The sequence below is a fragment of the Puma concolor genome, chromosome D1 (genome assembly GCF_028749965.1).
Source record: "Puma concolor isolate L17-30 chromosome D1, mPumCon1.1.hap2, whole genome shotgun sequence".
Classification (NCBI taxonomy): Eukaryota; Metazoa; Chordata; class Mammalia; order Carnivora; family Felidae; genus Puma; species Puma concolor.
Window position 1 is genome coordinate 42,942,800 of NC_141676.1, and position 20,491 is coordinate 42,963,290.

At 35.2% G+C, this 20,491-nt stretch overlaps 1 protein-coding gene across 1 annotated transcript in view; it reads left to right on the forward strand.

Annotated features, from left to right (window-relative positions):
- The first annotated feature begins 56 nt into the window (after window positions 1-56).
- SOX6 (SRY-box transcription factor 6) overlaps window positions 57-20,491 on the forward strand; it is a 717,975-nt gene continuing 697,540 nt past the window's right edge. The window contains exons 1-3 of the mRNA XM_086677891.1: window positions 57-169; window positions 1,785-1,919; window positions 15,995-16,163. The gene's annotated coding sequence lies outside the window, so the exon portion shown is untranslated. The remainder of the gene's footprint in view (window positions 170-1,784; window positions 1,920-15,994; window positions 16,164-20,491) is intronic.

Consider the following 20,491-nt stretch of genomic DNA (forward strand, 5'->3'; position numbering starts at 1 on the left):
TTTTCCGGCTCAATCCATACCGACTAGAACGTACGGGATGGATGGGGCAACTAAAACTACAATTCCCAGGAAGCTCAGCGGCGCAGATCGCGCTGTGTGGCGGGAGTGCCCTCTGAAGCTCCGCCTTCATGGGCTGGTGGAGGGAGCTTTCCCGCGGATGGGTATGGCGGTGAGCGTTCGTTTAAAGCTTCGTTGCCACAGAAAGAGCCTTAGCGGCTTCGTCGCCACAGAAAGAGGGTTTTCACTATGAGATGCTGCCCTACTGACAGAGCGTCTGTCATAGTTAAGCACCGCAGTTTAAATGTAATGTTTGGAGATTATTGAATCCTCACGGATACCCTCCACCCGCAACGAAACCCTTAAAAAAAAATGGCTTCTACTGTTTCCATCCGGGCGTTCTCTATTGCTCTTAAGGGATTTCTAGGTGATCGGCGGTGCGGCTTTCTAGAAGATTCTGATGAATATTTTTGCCGCTATCGCATTCTCACTGAAATGAGTTCAGTGTGGTGCTGGTTAATTGGCTATTATTGAAACTTGGGTCCACCTGAGGGAGTTCTGTAAGCTGTACACACATCTCTGTGTGAAGTGACCCTCCCTGCTGGTAATTAGGCATTGTACCTTTGAGGCCTTCACCAAGTGGAGTCCGTCTCAGCCAAAAAGCCCTGTATCTTTTATGTTCCTCAAAAAAAGCTTTTTTGGTGTGTTGAGGTGAAATTCACAACAAAATTAACCACTTTAAGGTGTACAATTAAGTGGCCTTTGGTACATTCGCAGTGTTGTGCAACTATTACCTCTGTCTAGTTCCAAGACCCCAAAAGGTCCGCCCCCTGCCACCCCAGCGGCCACTAGTCTACTCAGAAAGTGCTGTATCTAAAGATTTTATTCAGATACTGAAGATTCATTCATGCAGTATTAAGGTATCTGAATGTTTGACCAGGCCTGAATCTGGCTACCTTCAACCCTAACATTCTGTCAGGATCCTTGTCCTTACTTACTCTGAAGCTTTCTGACCTTGAACAATATTTTTTTTTTTTTTTAAGCAAAAATCAGTAAATCATATGATAGTATAGCTTTAGTCTGCACTTTGGTGATGAGAGCAGCCTGTGAAACTGCCAATTAGCTTCTGAATTTAGCAATTACTCTAGCTTGACTGCCTGTGTAGAAATGGTTTTACCTTTCTAGATTTCATATGATCCCTGTACCATTTACAGAACTGTGACCAGTGGAAGAGAATTAATTTATGCAGTCATATATCCAAATTTTGCTCCTTTATTTTGGAAGCAAAGAAATAACAATGCTAATTAGGGTTATGTGAAAAAAAACCTCACTCATTTTATAACCAAGCAAGGGCACCTTAATCAATTAGATCTGTGGTAATAAAACATAAATCAAGGAGGGGAAGAGTAAACCCATGAGGAGGAAAAGTATTTTGGCGAAGTAGTTATTTGTTGTTTACTATGAATTAAAATATATATTAACTGATTCTACAAAGATTTTGTGAATATACTTACAATGAAATTACAGTTAATTTACAGAATTTTGTAGGATGGACTACAGTTTACATCCAAAGGGTTTGACAGACTATAAACACATACAATTTATAACTTAGCTTTATAAATAAACAAATGGGGAGGCCGAATAGGTATTTTGGAACTGCTAAAAGAATTCAGAAGTAAGAAAGGACTATCAATAAGGCTAGTAGTTACTAAATACTTCTAACTTAAATTGGGGAAAGTCCAGAAGAGTTTAATGAGCTAGCAACCTGTCTTTTATTTCTTCACCAGAATTGTTGGCACCTGGATGACTAAATCTTCAAGTTGTCATAAATCAAGATCACAAGCCAAAGAGTAACATAGGAAATAAAAAAGACTGGATCATTTTATCAGATTTTACTGTTTCGTATACAGAAGGCTATATGGGTAAGGATGAAATATTAGTGTAATAGAATTCATATATGGCACAAAAACTCAGTAATAACCTTACTCCTTATTTTGTAAAGACAAGAAGATACTCTGTCCCAGGTATAACTCTGAAATACGTTCTTCAGGATTGTGACTGTTCCATCTTAATTTTTTGTTTCTGTATCTTCTGTCACAGTGCATGCCAAAGAGTAGTTAATAAGTTTTTTTGAATTAATACAGGAAGTATGAAGTTATATAATGTAACAGAGTGGTACCTCATATAAGTCCTAGAAGCCTAGAAATGTTCTTTATTGGGTAGTGGAGACAAGGAGATGATGGATGCCCTGTTACTAATAGCACTTTAAAATACTTTCCTGACCATGCCTTTTTCATTTTTTATATACCCAATGCTTTAGCATGTAGTTGGCATTCATAAATGTTGAGTGTGTACATTAATATTCCCTCAACCCAAAGCAGTCATAACTGAACATGGTTAACAAACCTAAAGAATACATAAAAGTTCTGATAAATATGTTCTGTACAAAAAACTTGCTACTGTGTTATCTGAGACTAAAAAAAATTCCTGCAGCCATTGTTATAACTACTATTTATTGAGTATCCATTATGCATCTTACATGTTGCTAGGTGCTTCTCAAAGCTTCACAACAATTTCCAAGGATTTTTATTTTATAAAGGATGAAACTTAAGGAAAGTTAAGTGTTTGCCCATGATCAGATAGTTCGCTAATGAGTGGATGGCTAATGGAGGATTTAGTCCTTAAGTCTGTCTAACTCCAAAAACCCATGCACTTTGCACTGTGCCAATATAAATCAACATTTACATAGTGTGCTTAGTATGTGTCAGGCATTGTGCTAAATTTGAAGAAACCCGGAGTAAATAATGTATAATCCCTTACCTCAAGGAGTTTACAGCTTGGTCGGGGAGGAATGATTAAGTGGCACCAGTAAGTCACAGACAAAATGCTATAGGTGGTGCCTGGGTGGCTCAGTCAGTCAAGTGTCTGACTCTTGATTTCACCTCAGTCATGATTGTAGGGTCATGGGATCCAGCCACGCGTGTGGCTCAGCAGATGGAGTCTGTTTGGGATTCTCTCTCTCCCTCTCTTTCTGTCCCTCTCCTCTGCTCACTCGCTCTGTAAAATGAAAAAAAGAATTTTTTTTTAATGCTATAGAAGCAGTTCATTTTAGCTGAGGGAAATGGGGAAATTCTTCCCTGAAAGTTTTTGAGCCAGACCCTAAAACACTGTGGAAGAAGGGTGGGGCATGTATTCAGGAGTGGTTAGTGTTCTATGAAACTGAAATCTGATAAGCACAGAAGTATCATATTCTCAACAAAACTCTATAGGCTAATTAAATCTAGGCTGATCAAAGCCTTGAGTTTGAATCTCTCACTATGTGTGTTCAGGTTCAAATCCTCTGTTTCATTGATTTATAGTAACCTTTTCCCATGCTCTAATAGTTCCCAGTTAAATCCATTTTACACACCATAACCAGGCTCATCATCTGAAAATGGAATGTAGAGACTCTCCTGCTCAGAAAGTGCCATTTTGTAGAGAATTAAGTTGGTAAAGTTGTTATAATTGGCTTATAATTGAGGGTCTGTATTCTGACTTCAATCATCCACTCCGTCTTATTTTCTTTCTTTTTTTACATTTATTTTTCTTAAAATTTTTAAAGTTAATTTTTTTTTTTGAGAGAGAGAGAGATGGGTGGAGAGCAAGGGAGAGAGAATCTCAAGCAGGCTCCGCACTATCAGCATGGATGGGCTCAGTCCTACAACCATGAGATTACAACCTGAATCAAAACCAAGAGTCTGAGGCTTAATGGACTGAGCCACCTGGGTGCCCCTCCATCTCATTTTCTGGTTCTGCCTTTTATTTATGTTGTTAGTCTGCCATCGCTAGTTAGAATAAAAGTATATGTGCTATAATAGAGCTATGAACAAAGATATAAGTCTTGCTGACTATTATATACTACCTAAGAACCTTTTGAGTAGAATTTAAGCTTCACATCATGATTTGTGTATAAACCATGACTCAAATTTTTGTTGTATTAGTATATGAATGGATGTGGTCAGAGAGGAGCAGGTTTATGTGGTAAGATGATGAGTTTTTTTTATTTTAGACATGTTAAATTTAAGGTATTAGTGGGATACCAACTGGAACTGTCTAGTAGGCAGTTAGAAATATGGGCTTCAAAGTTAGGAGAAGTCATAAATTTGGAAATCACCAATCTAGAGATGATGGGTAGACTAGGAGAGTGACTAAGCTCACTCAGTGATCATGTAGAAAAGAGGTCCTTGGAAAAGGGGGGGGGGGGGAGAACATTTAAGGGTATAATTAGGAAAAGCCTGAGATTAAAAGAGTAAAAGATAGATGTGGGACAGGGAGAGTTAAGTATCATTGAAGCCAAAGGAAAAATACTTGAAGAATTCATTGTTCAATTGGGAGACTCAGAGAGGAAACTTATCTTAAAGCTGATTTTAAAGGCATCATATAAGGGCACCTGGATGGCCCAGTCGGTTGAGCATCTGATTCTTGATTTTGGCTTAAGTCACGATCTCATGGTCTTGAGATTGAGCCCTTTGTCTGGCTCTGTGCTGGGTGTGGAGCCTGCTTAAAATTCTCTCTTCTTCTCCCTTTGCCCCCTGCCTCATTCGCACACGTGCTCGCTCTCTCTCTTAAATTAATAAATTAATTAATAAAAAGAAGAAAGGCATCATATAAATGGAGGGAACCATAGAGCCTAATGTAGAATGCTGAAGACAAGTTATAAAAAAATAAATATTTGTGATTGATGATGGTTGTTGATGATGAGATGAATTCCCATTCTGTTCATGGGACATGTACATTTACCACATTGCTACTATAATTTGAATTGACATAAATATTGGCTTGATTATTTTACACATACCTAGAAACTTAAAAAATAGAGAATGAAACAGCAAATGCAAATGTATTTGCTTATAAAATTGCTTCCATAAAATTGTTGATATGTATCTCTAATTTGGTCATCTTTTAAAAATTTTTTTATTTTTTTAAATGTTTATTTCTGAGAGAGAGAGAGATGGGGAGGGGCAGAGAAAGAGAGACAAGGAATCCAAAGCAGGCTCCAGGCTCTGAGCTGTCAGCACAGATCCCACTGTGGGGCTAGAACCCATGAACTTTGAGATCATTACCTGAGCTGAAGTCAGATGCTTAACCGACTGAGCTACCCAGGTGCCCCATGGTCATAAGACCTTTATATACAAAAAGCAGCAATGTTCCAATAGTTGTTATCAAAGAGAATTTGTGACTTTAAATTAATGGTGATATCCACTTTTTTTATTTGTTTTTTGTTTTGGAGAAAATTTGAGAACATTCTAGCTTATTCTCAAATTACTTTGTTGTTCTTGCCAAATATAAAATTAATCTGTCAGTATGAGACTAGCTAAATAATTATGGTAAATCCATAGAGTAGATCACCATGTAACTATGAAAAGGAAGGAGGAAACTCTCAAAAATTAAAAATAGAACTACCCTAAGATCCCAGTAATACACAACTGGGAATTTACCCAAAAAATCCAAAATGCTACACTAAATTAAAGATATACATGCACCCCTATGTTTATTGTAGCATTATTTACAATAGCTAAACTATGGAAACAACCCCAAATGTCCATCGATTGATGATGGATAAAGAAGATATGGTGTATTTATGCATACAATAGAATGTTACTCAGCCATAAAAAAGATTGAAATCTTACCATTTGCAATAACTTGGATAGAGCTGGAGAGTATAATGCTAAGTTAAACAAGTCAACCAGAGAGAGACAAATAACTATATGATGTCACTCATATGTGGAACTTAAGACATAAAATAAGCGAGGAAAGAAAAAAACCAAGAGACAAACCTTAAGAAACAGGCTCTTAACTATAGAGAACAAACTGATGGTTACCAGAGGAGAGGTGGGTGGGAGGATGGGTGAAATAGTTGATGGGGATTAAAGAGTACACTTATCGGGGCACCTGGGTGGCTCAGCTGGTTGAGCGTCTGGCTTCGGCTCAGGTCTTGATCTCACAGTTTGTGAGTTTGAGCCCCACATCGGGCTCTGTGCTGACAGGTCAGAGCCTGGAGCCTATTTCGAATTCTGTGTCTCCCTCTCTTCTGCTCCTCCCCCACTCATGCTCTGTCTCGCTCTCTCCTTCGAAATAAATAAAAACATTTTAAAAAATTAAAAAAAAAAAGAGTACACTTATGATGAAAAAAATAAAAATAAATAAAAAACAAAACAGTGGAAAAAAAAAGGAAACTTTGTAAGTACTGATAAGAGATAATCTCCAAGATATATTGTGGGATAAAAAAAGCAAAGTGGAAAACAGTATATGTTTTACTGCATTTGTATTAAAAAGGCAGAAAAGAGTCAATATATGCATAAAATATTTCCACAAAGATACCCAAGAAATGGATAGTATTTGTAGACTCCATGTTTGGAGTGCTGGTGGCTGGGGAGCTGAGGTGTAATGGTGGCAGGGAGACTTTTCACCATACTTTTTGTATCTTTTGAATTTTAAGTTGTCTGACTATATTAACCTATTAAAAGGTTAACCATAAATGAATAAATTGGATTTAAAAAAAGAGTCACAAAGATAAGCAGACTCACACAAAGATAAATCCATTGTAAAAATGTGGAAAAGAAAGTATAAAGAAGAAATAAAGATCACTCATAGTGTCATAGTGATGAAGTAGTCACAGTTAATTGTAATGAAGTAAGAACAATTAGGTGTAATTCCTTTTAATTTATTTTTTCTAGTAATTTGGGAGATATACATTTTGTTTTTAATACTATTTAGTACTATTGTATTTAATACTATTAATTGTTATATTTTAGTTTTTACTCTAGTCAAGAGTAAAACAATAATATCTCATTGTCTTATGACTCCCTATATGTGTGAACAATTTAGCATCTCTCCTTTTGCCCTGTTCATCCCTCCCTTAATTCCAGGATAGTATCATTTAGGGTTTAGGTGCAGATTATTGTTATTACATCAGTTTTTATATTATGTATATTTCTATTAATAATATTTTGGCATATGCCTTTAGGCTTTTTAAGTAACAGCTTTATTGAAATATAATTCACAAACCACATAATTCACCTATTTAAAGAACCCAATTAAATGTGTGGTTTTTTTTTTTTTTTTTTTAAAGTAGGCTCCATGTCCAGTGTGGGGCTTATATGCTGAGATCAAGAGTCATGCTTTACTGAGTCAGCCAGACACCCCAGATGTTTCTTAATATAGTCTCAGAGTTGTACAATCATTACCACCAAAATGCAATTTTATAGCATTTTTATCACCCCAAAAAGAAACCCTGTATCCATCAGCAGTCACTCTATTTTTCCTTCCACTGACCCAGCCCTGGGCAACTACTAATCTACTTTCTGTCTTTATAGAGTTGCTTATTCTAGCCATTTCATGTAAATAGGATCATTCAACACATGGCCTTTTTTTTTTTTTTAATGTTTATTCATTTTTGAGAGACAGAGAGTGTATGAGTGGTGGGAGGAGCAAAGAGAGAGAGGTACAGAGGATCCGAAGCTGGCTCTGCACTGATAGCAGTGAGACCCTAAAGCTCAAACTTATAAACTATGAGATCATAACCTGAGCTGAAGTTGGATGCTCAACTGCTGAGCCACCCAGGTGCCCAAACACATGGTCTTTTGTGACTGCTTTCTTTCACATCATAATGTTTTCAAGATTCATTCATGTTATATAGCACATATCAATATGTTACTCCTTTTTATGGTTGAATAAGATTCTATTGTATGGCTATACCACATTTTGTTTATGCATTCACCACTTCATGGACGTTTGGGTTTCCACATTTTGGCTATTATGAACAATGCTGCTCTGAACATTTATGTATAAGTTTCTATGGAAACATGTTTTCAGTTCTCATGGATATATGCTGTGGTCATGTGATTATGGTTAACTTTTTGAGTAATCGTCAGACTGTTCTCCAAAGTGGATGCACCATTTTATGCTCTCAATAGCTATGTATGAAGCTATGTATGAAGAGGCCGATTTCTCCGTACTCTGGCCAACACCTGTCATCTGTCTTTTTGGCTGTAACTATCCTACTGGATGTAAAGTTGTTTTCAGTTTTGAAACCAAATCTTTGAGTAATTTTGTGACAAAAGATGAAGTGTGTAAAGTATCAAGTATACTTATGGTTATATATACTAAAGGCTTTATATAAGTCCAGAGAGAAAGGGATAAAAATCTTACTGATTCACATCAGTGGTTCTCAAACTTTTGTGTGCAATGGAACCACCTGGAAGACTTTTTGTGAGTCTGTATTATTGGGTTCTACCCCAGAGCTTCTAATTCAGTAGGACTGTGATAGGTGAGAAAACTTACATTTGTAACAAGTTTCCAGTGCTACTGTTGGTCTGCAAACATTTTTATTTTGTTTATTTTTAAAATTTATTATTATTATTTTTTGTTTTAGAGAGAGAGTGCGTGAGTGGGGAAGAGGGGCAGAAGAGACAGAGGGAGAGGGAGAGGGAGAGGGAGACAGAGAGAGAGAGAATGAGAATTTTAAGTAGGCTCCATGGTCAGCATGGAGTCAGATGTGAGGTGCCGTCCCATGACCCCTGGGATCATGACCTGAGCCGAAATCAAGAGTTGGATGCTCAACTGACTGAATCACCCAGGTGTCCCCAAACCACATTTTTAGAACCATTGATTTGGCAATCATGATGGTAATGCTTACTTTGGGCCCAGTTTCTTCCTTGTTTTATATATGTTAATTTATATAATCTTCATGCAGGTGTGTCCTACTATTTTATCATTTTACAGATGAGGAAATTGAGGTGTATATAGATTAACTTGCTCAAGGAAATTGATTATACAAAAGTTAAGTAACTTGCTCAAGATCACACATCTGAAATTAGTGGAGCTGATACCTGGTCTAGGTCTAGTATTTATACTTTTAATTTCTGTGTGATATTGCTACACATAAAGTTAATTCACATGGTATACATGATGTTTATTGAGTGAAAACTTGAGAATAATTCATTTCTTCCAAATTTGGGATGCTTAGTTCCAAGAGAGAATTCTTTTCTTTCAAGACAATAGATAACCTACAAAATGAAGGATTTCCTCAATGTGCTGTGTCTAGTAGTTCATTCATTGGTTACTGTGTCTAGTAATTCTTTTTTTTTAACGTTTTTATTTTTTTATTTTTTTTTATTTTTGAGACAGAGAGAGACAGAGCATGAACGGGGGAGGGTCAGAGAGAGAGGGAGACACAGAATCTGAAGCAGGCTCCAGGCTTTGAGCTGTCAGCACAGAGCCCAACGCAGGGCTCAAACTCACGGACTGTGAGATCATAACCTGCGTCGAAGTCGGACGCTTAACTGACGGAGCCACCCAGGTGCCCCTCTAGTAATTCTTAAAATACTTTTGTGTTTATGATTTAGTTTTATGTAATGTAGGACTACTGTGAATTATGATTTCTATGTTAACGAGTATTTTGGAATAGCTAAGTAATTGTGTGAACTTGGAGAGTCACAAATTTTTTTGGGTCTCAGTTTCTTCATCAAACTATGCTTCTATGATTTTGATTTAGTTCTAGAAAATTATAGATCATGGCAATCATTTCTTAGTTGAGAGGGAAATTTAGTTTAGTAGATGGAATTTTCTCAGTTTTAAGATTTTTTCCCTTGAAATTTTCTCAACTTTGAAAGTTACTCATGGAAAAACTCACGAATTGGACATGTTTGGTTTGACAGCTTGTTCTTTTTATGGAATTTGTGTTTGCAATTGTGATTTTATATTGCATACCTATAAATTACTCACAATTTCTTACACTTTTTCCTATTTTGTGTGTCAGTATTTCGTGATGTTTTTATAATTTATTAATGTGCCATCATTTAAACTGGTCTGAAGTTTCTAAAGCTTAAAGTATTACCTCAAATATTTTGTGATATACTTTGATTGTATACATATTAAGTACAGAACACTTTACTAAACATTTCCAGGGCATAAGTAAGAAAGAGACTGTATTCTTTATGCCTTCAAGGAATTTATATTTTAATTGTAACAGTTTTGATTTAGTTTAATGATTAGTAAAATATATTTGAAAAATTTGTCAGACTTGGGCATGGACAAAAGTGATTACCGAGTTTCCTTTCAAGAGAATGCTGAATGTCTAGGGACCCTGAAGGGTTTATCTGATCCTAAATGAGTGCGCACTTTAGATCATCTTTGATTGAGTAGGCTATTTTACAACTCTGTAGGGATAAAAGTTAAATTATAGAAAACTGAAAACGTTGCAGGTGTTTTATGCCTGTAACAATGCACATGATTCCTATTTTTGCCAATGCAAATGGATTTTGTTCAGTAGAACGTATAAATCTCTGTAAGTCAAATTCTATTATGAATTGGTTTTCACTTTTTCATGATTTCCTCATTAATTAATAAGGAAATGAAATCTGACACTTAACATTTTGATTCATGTTCTTTTTGAATTTACATGAGAATCATGATTTTACTATTTTGGAAATTATACTTTAGAATCTTTATCTACCTCTATAATGCACATATAGTTAAATATAAATATATATGAATTTTTAAGAAGTACCTGTATATGCTGAAAAGCAATAAAGCAAAACTTATTTTTTTAAACTAAGGGTAATATTTTCCCTTATCACAAACAATGCATGTACCTATAAGATGAATTAAAATATATTTATAAGCAAGAAGAAAGTTAAAAAATAAAAAATTTTATGGTCTCACCATCCAGAAGTAATGATCATTATTAAGCCTTGGAATACAGTGTTTCAGACTTATTTTTTCTATTTATGTATTTTTTTTCTTGAATAGGATAATACTATATCTATATTGATTTAAGCCTTTTTTGTTTTAACTTAAGAGTGTATGAATGAACACCTTTTTTGACACTTGGTTTCTGAAGATTGTATTTCAGCAGTTCAAAGGAAAGGGAGCTAACAAAGGTTCTTGTTAGCTATTTAACTCTAATTACTTTGTGGAGACATGTCATTATTTTTAACATGGAATCATGTTAAATAGGCATATGAAATCACCAAGTATAAAAGAAATTGAAGCAAAAATGTTTGAATACTTTACATTACAAGAGGTAGCTGCTGTTTGGGATCTTAGAAGTCTGCTTGTATATACATCATGATGAAATATTTTTTTGTTTTTGTTTTTGTTTATTTTGTTTTTAAAAAGAAGCTGGCATGGAGGTTATTGGGGAATGAGGTGGGGAAGAACACAAGATTACAAAGGAAAAGAAGCCTGGAATATCAGTATAGGAAAGCAGTCTTATCCTAGCTGTTAACATTTAAAAAGCCCTTTCAAGGACTAAAGAAATAAAGGCTACAAATGTCTGGAGCTTGAAATGGCTTTTATACTTTTGAACCTGTTATGAAAGCTTTTCATAGAACTCTTTCCTCCCCCTCCTGGAAAACAAATAGTTAAAAAAAAAAGAAATTAAACAGGAAAAAACCAGATATAAAAGATATTACCCCATAGCCTATTTTAAGTTTCTGAGCCAGGAGAACAGCTTCTTTAAAAAAAAAAAAAATTGAACCAAGAAGAATTGCCATATTTCGAAGTCTGAAGGAAACAAAGAGAGTAAGTTGTTATATATATATATATCCTTGGACCTTCTGAATTGCTAGCAACTTACATGTAGGTGCATTTCCATTAGGAATCAACACCTCTTGATTTTATTGCTCTTACACTTGTTTACAAACATGTTAGAAAAAGTAAAAGAGAAAGAAGCAATATGCACTGAGACTATTCTGTTTTTAACACGGTATTTGGCTGAACACAAATGTTTTATATCTGTCATCATAAACAGTTAAGTTTTTATTTTTATTTATTTATTTTTTTTTCCAACGTTTATTTATTTTTGGGACAGAGAGAGACAGAGCATGAACGGGGGAGGGGCAGAGAGAGAGGGAGACACAGAATCGGAAACAGGCTCCAGGCTCCGAGCCATCAGCCCAGAGCCGGGCTCGAACTCACGGAGCGCGAGATCGTGACCTGGCTGAAGTTGGACGCTTAACCAACTGCGCCACCCAGGCGCCCCAAGAGTTAAGTTTTTAAAAAAATGTTCAAAGGACATGGATTGCCAATTCTTATAAAGTTCCTCACCAAAAGGCTAGATATGCCTTTTTCCCCTCATTTTATGATTTATTTATTATTAAAAATGAAATGGAAAAATAAAGGACTGACATTCAGTAACTTGTAGATTTTGTCCTTTTAGCGTTATAAACCATCAAGATTGTAGAGGGATTCCAAATCTCTGTATTGGAGTCTAACTCTTCTTAAATTAAAAAGTTTTAAAAGTCCTGCAGTGTAGGGGCACTTGGGTGGCTCAGTCAGTTAAGCATCTGACTCTTAATTTCGGCTCGGGTCAGGGTCTCATGGTTCGTGTGATACAGACTCTGCTGATAGTGTAGAGCCTGCTTGGGATTCTCTCTCTCTCTCTTCCTGTCTCTCTGCTTCTCCCCTGCTTGTGTGCTTTCTCTCTCTCAAAATAAATAAATAAACTTTTAAAAGTCCTGCAATGTAATATGGAAGTTCTGAATCTTAGTCCCATCACTGCTTTTGATTTAATCATTGCCAAGTCACCCAAGCTCTTTCAGAGCCAAACTAGTTTGTTCTGTTTCTTCCATCTCTGAAGCTCTGTAATTCTGTGAATTTAAAAAATGTGAAAGTTAGGTTAAAGATAAAATTTTCTTTAAAAAACAAATCTCAATTTAACACATATTTCTAAATACCAAATGAAATCTTAATTTAATTAGTAATATAAAACAAAATTTTAGTATGACCACAGAATTTTTTTTTGACCATGGAATTTTATTTTATTTTTTGAACCCAATTTGTTTGTTTATTAATATTACAATAGCTACTGCTGCTTCTACATTTGGCAATTTTTTGATGTATAATATTATATTAGTTTCAGGTGTACAACATAGCGATTCAACAATTCTATATATTACAAAATACCACAAGTGTAATCACCATCTGCCACCACATAGTTATTACAATATTATTGACTATATTCCTTATGCTGTACATTTTATCCCTGTGACTTATCATGTTATCATTGGAAGTTTGTACCTATTAATCTCCTTCACCTACTTTTAACTGAAATTTAATAGGCATGTAGAAAAATGCACAAAGCAAAACTGTATAGTTCATTGTCACAAAATAAGTATATCTATGTAACCCTGCCCAGCTCAAGAAATAAAATATATTTGATGCCCCTTCAGTCTTCCCACCTGACTACCTTCTCTTTTTTCCCCAAAGATAGCTATCTTGACTTCTAAGAACATGCATTAACCACCCCTGTTTTAGTGTTAAAATATAAATCGAGGCATATTAAAAATCGTAAGACTTTATTTGAGTGAAAATCAATTTCATTCAGACGGTATCCAGTCTAGCAGATAAAATGGAGCTTGGAGGAGCTGTGCAAAAGGAGAGATTTTTACAGGCAGAAGGGAGCAGGAACAAGGAAGTTTTACTAGCAAAAAATGGATTGTGAGGGGTCTATCAGGTAGATTACTTCCCTAATACTTAGATCAGGTGATTCTTGTTTAAATGATTTAAGATTCCATTTCTGAGAGAGGTCAAAACTGTAATTAAGCCTTGGTTTGGTGATGGGGGGCTTAGCATAAGTGACTCCATTTGGGGTCTCCTATCTTGTTTCTAACATAAGCTTTTTTTAAAATAGAACCAGACAGTATGTATTCTTTTACATCTAGCTTTTCTTACACAGTGTTATATTTGTGAGAATCATCACTGTCATCACTGTCATTATGTAGTAGTGGTTGGTTCATTTTATTTCGGTGTAGTATTACACTGTATGAATTCACCTGTTGATGGGTGTATGGGTTTCCACTCTGGGCTATAATGAACAATACCATGTAAAATTTTATGTAAGTTTTTTGATATAAATGTGCATGCATTACTGTTGGGTATATGCTTAGGAGTAAGTGGAAAATAACATGGAAAGGTTTTCCAAAGTATGTGTACCAATTTATATTTCCACTTGCTCAGACTATAGAATTTTAACAGTTCCTTTATGATTATCAGAATGAATTGATCTCTAATATGAAGCATTTGAATTTTCCCAGGAGAAAATTGGTATGTGGACACTGATTAAACTTATTAATGCTTATTTTTGAAAATGTCATAGCCCTACTCTTTGGTGACTAGGACTCTAGAATTTCTCACTACCTATTTGATACAAGGAAAAGCAGTTGATTTTTTGCTAATTTTTTTTTTCCCCTCAGAGAACTGAGAGTGGCTGGAAAAAGTAAAACTTCAAAATCATTGAACTGTTGTTTTAATTTTCTTTTTTACTACCTTGGCTAAACTAAGCAGTGTTCTAATAATAAACTCCTTTAGCTGTTATAACATTCTTGAATAATGTAGTACTTTCTGCTTTGAGCAGAGGGGATTAGTATTTATTATCTATTCTGATGTTGTTTCTGTCCCTTTTTTTTTTTTTTTTTTTTTTTGCTAATTCTTACTTGAAAGTATATATTTTCATTTAAGAACCTTGCTTGCTGTGGGCTATCCACCACAACACATTAATCAAAAGCTGTTTCTCTGGGGAAAGACAAACACCAAACACTAACTTAACTGTAGAAAGTTAGATGTCCTCAACGGCTTTATCTACCAGTGCCATGATATTTTTGTTCTGTTTTAATTCAGTTCTGGAAAATAGATCTTTCCTAAGCAAGGTATTGCAAAAATGCAAGGATTCTAGATGATGATGGTTTGATTGATGTGGAGAGAGGTACTAAATCAAATTAGAAGATCAAGAGAATCAAATGAGGTCATATATTTGAGACTACTTGGTAGAATTTAAGGTATCATCATCATCATCATCATGAGGACAATTTAGTCTTTTTAAAAAAAAATTTTTTTAATGTTTATTTCTGAGAAAGAGAGACAGATATAGAGACAGAATGTGAGTGGGAAGGGGCAGAGAGAGGGAGACACAGAATCTGAAGCATGCTCCAGGCTCTGAGCTGTCAGCACAGGGCCTGACATGGGACTTGAACTCACAAACCATGAGATCATGACCTGAGCTAAAGTTGGATGCTGAAGTTGGGTGCTTAACCTAATGAGCCACCCAGGTGCCCCTTTAGTCTTTTGTAAGAGGAGGAGGAATAAATAGTTTAGATATAGTAGAACTCTATTAATTACATTGGAGTGCTGACCTATAGAAATATAAAGTGAGTCACAAATGTGAGTCATGCATATAATTTAAGATTTTCTAGTAATCATACTAAAAAGAAGTAAAAAGTAAAAAGAAATGGGTGAAATTAATGTTAATGTATTTTGTATAACCTAGTATATCAGAATAGTATCATTTCAACATGTAACCAATATAAAAATTATTGAGATATTTTATATTATTTATTTATTTAAATGTTTATTTTTTTATTTTATTTTATTTATTTTTATTTTTTTATTTTAAAAGAGAGAGAGAGTACATGTGCATGCATGCGTGAGTAGGGGACAGGCAGAGAGAGAGGGAGAGAGAGATTCCCAAGCAGGCTTCACACTCAGTGTGGAGCCCGATATGGGACTCGATCTCACAACCCTGAGATCATGACCTGAACTGAAATCAAGAATTGGATGTTTAACTGAGCCACCATTAATGGTTGATACATAATGATAAATAAACAATGGGCACCCCATCATTTATTTACACTAAGTATTCAAAAGTCCAGTGTGTGTTTGTATTACAGCACATCTCAGATGGGGCTAATCACATTACCAGTGCCCCATAAACCACAGGTTGCTATTGGCTACTCTATTGGACAACACAGATTTGGCACTTTCCATGATAGAATGGGTGTGTGCTCCATGCTGTACCAACTGGACATGATTTACTTATACTTCTAGCAGTATTTCACTGTAATGCATAATAATAGTGAGTTGTTAGTCTGTATTTGAAATATAGGATTTTGAGTTTTTAAAGTAAGAAAGAGCTTTGAACTCTACTGCTGAAATTCATTTTCTGAAACTTTTCCAACAGGACTATTTTGCCAGATTCTAAATGATAAAAATTAGAGCCTTGAAACCCATAGAAGTCCAGTATATTCTGAGGTAATTTGCATATTAATGAGCAGCAGCAGGAGACACATCTGGTGTACCAAAAAGACCCACTGAAAATTAAATGACACAACATTCAGAACAACTGGCAGGTAAATAACAAAGATATATATGTTAACTGTGAAATTTTTGTGAGGGAAAAACAATGAACATGACTGATTATGTGAAAAGGACTTTGCTATAGACTGAATGTTTACGTCCCTGAAATTCATATATTGAAACTTAATCTCTAAAGTGATGGTATTTGGAGGTGGGCCTTTGGGAAATGATTAATTGTCCTTTTAAAAGAGAACACAAGAGCTCGTTTGCCCCTTTCCACTATGTGAGGACACAGCAAAAAGACAGCTGTCAATGAACTAGGGAATGAGTGGTTCTCACCAGACACTGAATCTGTCAGGGCCTTGATCTTGGACTTCTTAGCCTCCAGAACTATGAGAAATAAATGTTTGTTGTTTAAGCCACCCAGTCTATGGTATTTTTGTTATAGCAGCCTGAACAAACTAAGACAAACTTTGAAAGTTTAGCATAGTAACTTTAGGGAAGTTGGAAATAAAGCAAAAGTTCCACATTTTTTTCCATAGAACAATGCTGTATAAATGTCTCATTCACTAGGATAGCCCATATAAACCTATTTGAACTATTGATACAGCTGAAATATTTGTCCTTTGCAGTAATTACTGTTATAATGCTACAAATTAAAAAATTTATATTTATTATTTCTAATGCTTTTGAAAAATTATGTAGAATTCTTTAGAAGATGAGGAGGTAGATGGAGACATAGTTATTTTTAAGGATTAAATGGCCAATGGCAGTTTTTTTCCTAACTTTTTATTATGGAATTTAAAAAAACACATACACAAGTAGATGGAATAGTGGATGTGGATACCTGTGCTTAATGGAGAAGTAAATTGTTGGCAAAGAAAAGTTGGGTCAAAGATTCCTCCATCAGTCACTGAGCGATAAGAGCAGTTTGAGATGGTTTTGTAGTTATCTGATTTGGGTTCTGGAGGGATAGAAGGAGCTGGAGGCAGTTTTGTATTGATTCATGGATTGAGTAAATAGATACATAGCTAAGTTCTTTGCAGACCAGTGATTAGATTCTGGAAGTAGGGAGTGTAGGATTCCTGGGTTTGATTATTTCTTCTTTCATCTGTGGTTATTATTAACTATGGATATTTTGCTTGTTTCTTGTTTAGTTTCAAAATTATGTGAGTTTTACATTTTATATGAATTTTAGAGAATTATTGGCTATTGAGAAAACAGTGAATTTTTAGGAACAAAAGTGATTTCCCTAAGAAAGTTCATTCTAAATGTATTATCTGTATGAAACAATTTTTTGTTTATATTGTGAAGTAAATGATTTATGTAATATAAAATGGAGAACTATTTATCTATATTTTCAAATGTTTTATTTAAAAATAGGAATAATTATGTAAAAGATTTTGACAACCAAATGCTTTGTGTTGTAAATGATTGCAGAAGTTTTTACTGGTATTTTTGGCCACTTTGTGGAAAAGTTGTTAGGTGTATTTTTGAGTGGGGCTATCATCATAAGGCAATGTGATATGTAAGAAAAACCCTGAATCAGAAGTCAGAAAGCCTGGGTTTATTATGGCTATGTCACTTATTACTGTGTGTCCTTGGGCAAATCACTTGTCTTTCTGAATCTTTGTTTTTATTTGCTGAATGAAAGGTTTGGACTAGATGATTTTCTTTTAATTTATTTATTGTTTAATTTACATCCAAGTTAGTTAGCATATGATGCATCAATGATTTCAGGAGTAGATTAATGCCCCTTACCCATGTAGACTATACCCTCTCCCATGACCCCTCCAGGAACCCTCTGTTTGTTCTCTATATTTAAGAGTCTTCTATGTCTTGTCCTTCTCCCTGTTTTTGTATTATTTTTGCTTCCCTTCCCTTATGTTCATCCGTTTTGTATCTTAAATTTGTCATATGAGTGAAGTCATGTGATATTTGTCTTTTTCTGATGGACTAATACCCTCCAGTTCCATCCACGTATTGCAAATGGCAAGATTTCATTTTTTTTGATTGCCGAGTAATACTCCATTGTATATTATACCACATCTTATTTATCCATTCATCTGCTGATGGACATTTGGGCTCTTTCCATACTTTGGCTATTGTCGATAGTGCTGCTGTAAACATTGGGGTACATGTGTCCCTTTGAAACAGCATACCTGGATGCCTTGGATAAATGCCTAGTAGTGCAATTGCTGGGTTGTAGGGTAGTTCTATTTTTAATTTTTTGAGGAACCTCCATACTGTTTTCCAGAGTAACTGTGCCAGTTTGCATTCCCACCAGCAGTGCAAAAGAGATTCTCTTTTTCTGCATGGACTAGATGATTTCTAAGATCCTTTAAGGTGATAGCATGATATAATGAAAAGAACATTGGTTCTGAAATTAGACACACCCTGTTTTTGTTCATTCAGCAAATATTTATTGAGAGCTATTTTGTACCAGACACTGAAAATATAAATAAGTTAAAAAATATATATAAATAAGCTAACTAATTAGTCTCTACCTTTATGAAGCTTACATTCTATTTTGATAGACAACAAAAAGACAAATACATTAAACAATTACAAAATATAATAACTTCCATAAGAAAACTAACAAGGGACTCTTGACAGTGTGGTTTAGGACTGTCTCGTTGAGGTAGTGACTCAGGATCGCTAGCTAGATAATTAATGGGGAAGTATTTCAGGTAAAGGGAACGGCATCTGAAAAAGACTTGAAGCTGGAAAGAGCTTAGTGTGCTCTGGGTGCTGAAGGAAGACTAGTGTGAATTAGACTGTAGTGAAATGAGGGGAGAGTGGCATAAAATGAGATTGGAAAGATAGGCAGAGTTTTGTAGATCATGATAATGGAGTTTGGATTTTATCCTAAGTGCAATGGTAAACCATTGTAGGCCCTTTAGCAGAGGAGGGATTGATTTGATGTTTTATTTTAAGAAAGCTTCTCTGTTTACATTTTGGGGAATTGATTAGAGTAGGTGTAAGAGTAGAGGTGAACCTGTTGCCTAGTCCAGGTGAGAAATAATGAAGACCTGGGTTAAAGTGGTAGTGGTGGAGATGGAGAGATGTGGAGGAATTTAAGATATATTTTACGGGAAGAAACAACTGGATTTACTGATGGATTAGATATTGAGGATGATGCAAAGGAAGGAATAAAAGAAGGCTCTTTGGTTTCTGGTTTGAACAATCTTTGGACAGAATTTCTATTTATTCAGTGGGGAAAGATGGGCAGATTTGGGTAGGTAGGTATCATGATTTCTTTTTTGGGCACATTAAGTTTACAATGTCTTTGAGATGTTTAGGTGATGATGTAAAGAAACTAGACAATTAGATATTCAAACCTGAAATTCATATAAGTCAAGGCTAGAGATACATGTTTGGGAGTCATGAGCATAAGGTTAGTGGCATTTAAATCCAAGGGAATGTCTGAAATGATCCAGGAAAAAGAGACAAATCTCAAAGGGCTCTGGCCTGAGTGTGAGGAATCCTAGAAATTACAAATCAGGTAGAAGAGGTGGATTAAAGAGTGGAGACTAAGAGGTAGTAGTAGTGGGGATAGCATAAACCAAGAGAGTGTCATATTTGGAAGCCAAGAGAGGTCAGTGTTTCAAAGAGGGTGTTGTTGAGTTTGTTCAATGCTTATGCGAAATGAAGTTAGGATGAGCACAGAGAAATGACCATTGGGTTTTGTAACATTTGATTTTAATTCTGACTCTGTTACTTACTAGTAGTGTGAACTTAACCACTCCACTTCACATCGAGTCTCTGTATTCTCATCTTCAGAAAAGAGAATAGCAGTACTTCTATCATGTAGTTATTGTAAGGATTGATGAACCAACACGTATTTATCTGGATCAGCATCTGATAAACTTGGGATACTCAGTTGATATTAATTCCTTTCTTCTCTAGGTCTGTGATATGCTTTGAAACTTTGAATAAAGTACACCTATTCCTTGCTTAAAGATGTTAATTTGTTTAAGAAAATTCTGTTGCTTAGTAAAAATCTATAAAATAAAAAATATTACCATGAATTTGATGGTAAAAATCATGACATATTTCATTCCAACCCAACATACCCAAATACTTTCACAGATAGAAAAATATATCATTTAAAGGGCATCTGGGTGGCTCAGTTGGTTTAGCATCCATCTGACTGTTGATTTTGGCTCAGCTAATGATCTTACAGTTGATAAGATCAAGCCGTGCTGACAGTTTGGAGCCTGCTTGGGATTCTCTCTCTCTCTTTCTCTCTCTCTCTCTCTCTCTCTCTGCCCCTCGCTTACTTGTGCATGCATGCACTCACTCTCTCAAAATAAATGACATTTAAAAAAAGAAAAATATATCATTTAAGGAACAATGAAAACAAATTTGTGTAAGTAAC